Source organism: Arachis ipaensis, chromosome B08, assembly GCF_000816755.2.
Source record: "Arachis ipaensis cultivar K30076 chromosome B08, Araip1.1, whole genome shotgun sequence".
Taxonomy (NCBI): Eukaryota; Viridiplantae; Streptophyta; class Magnoliopsida; order Fabales; family Fabaceae; genus Arachis; species Arachis ipaensis.
In genome coordinates, this window is record NC_029792.2 from 22,871,280 (window position 1) to 22,873,231 (window position 1,952).

Genomic DNA, 1,952 nt, shown 5'->3' on the forward strand with positions numbered 1-1,952 from the left:
ATATTCTAAGTAACTAAATTTTTAAGAAGCTTAGAATTAATCCTGTAACAATATTTGATAATTAGAATGAGTGACAGATCTTTGTGTTTAGCTAGTTTATATTAAAGGTTATTTTTGTGAAAGTTGTTGTTGAATTAGTTTTTGTGAGTATCAGTTCTTTTAAAGTACATCAAAGTATTTTTTTAATTGAACAAAAATAAAAAGAAAATATGAAAATAGGGACAAAGTAGTTCAAAAATAAATTGACTAGAATAAGAATAAATCGCATTGAATTTAAATAAAGCAATAAATTGCCTTCGACATGATCAAAGGACTTTGAAATTAAAAAAATAAAGTGCTGAATCTTAAAGAGAACAGAGAAAGTAAATGATGGTTGAAAAGTAAATTTGCAAAGAAAATAAAGTTTACGAAAAATATAAATGAAAATGTAAAAACAAATGGAAGGAACCCTACATAAAATTAACTCGAAGCAAACTCAGTAAGTCGCTAGAATGTGAGTTTACGTAAGTAATTTCTGAAATAAAATTCTAATTTTTGTCCCTTCAAATCTTCTCCTATTTATAAGAATTTTCAACCAATCAGATTAAAATACAATCTCCACGTACATTAATTCCTAAGTAACTATTTCCACTCCTTTTACTTGACATGAGCAACGGCCAAAAGTAACCTTCAAAACTTGAATTTTTTTATTAATCACATCGAACAGTTTGTTGATAATCTTCACGTAGGGGTGTTATCGGTTCGGTTTGGTTCGGTTTTGGACCAAAAACCAACCGAACCGATCTGTTCGGTTTTTACATAATACCAACCAATCGGTTTGCTATCTGCGCAACAACCGAACCGAACCAAACCGAACCAAAAGCGGTTTGGTTCGGTCGGTTTTTTCGGTTTTTAAATTCTAACTAATAAAAAATTAATTTTAGTAAAATGATGTTCAAAACAATCAATAAACTGAAATAATATTATATTACATTCAAATTCAACACAATTTCAACTCATTCCAACAACTAAACATAAAACAAACACATTTATTAAGTCTAAAATTTCCATTCAATGTATTACTAAACCACTTATGCGGTTCGGTTCGGTTCGGTTCGGTTTTTGCCGAGCCAACCGAAAACCGAACCGAACCGATCGGTTTACATCGGAAAAAAACCAAAAAAACCGATTTTTTTCGGTTTTTATTCGGTTATTGTAAATTTCGGTTCGGTTTTGTGATAAATTTCGGTTTGGTTCGGTAACTTACACCCCTATCTTCACGTACATTAATTCATAACTAACTGTTTCCACTCCTTTTACTTGACATGAGCAACGGGCCAGAAGTAACCTTCAAAACTTAAATTTTTTTATTAATCACATCGAACAGTTTGTTGATTAATCATGACAATATACATTCCCTGTCATAAATTTTCTCGATGTAGATCTTTCTTTTGAGAAACACGCTTCCTAAATCTCAAATCCAATCTCTTTTTAAAATTAATTATTTTCGACTAACAATAACATAACTTAGAACCTTTTTAAAAAATATATATATATATATAAAAGCAGATAAAGCACATGATTATATTCCTGACATTTCATTAGCATGGAAATGGTGCAATGCAGAGAGAAACTCACCTAACACACTGCATTTTGGGTCAGTCTCTCACATGATCACATTCACTTCCCTTTTCATTGTTGTAAAGTGTGAAATCTTCTGTTTCATTCTGTCAAAACCATTCCCATGCTTGCTTCCTTCTCATACTTTCTCGCTTTAAGCCAAAACTACATTCCACAACATGCCAAAACCAAAATCTCTTATAGCTTTAATTTGTTTGGACGAAAGAACCTGCTAACCTTTTTTTTTTTCCTCAAATCAAATGAATCCTCTCCTTTTTTAGAATTTTCTTTTTGGCTAAATCACAGTTTTTCAATTTTATCATTTATTTTTTTCTAGTATAAAAATTAATGCA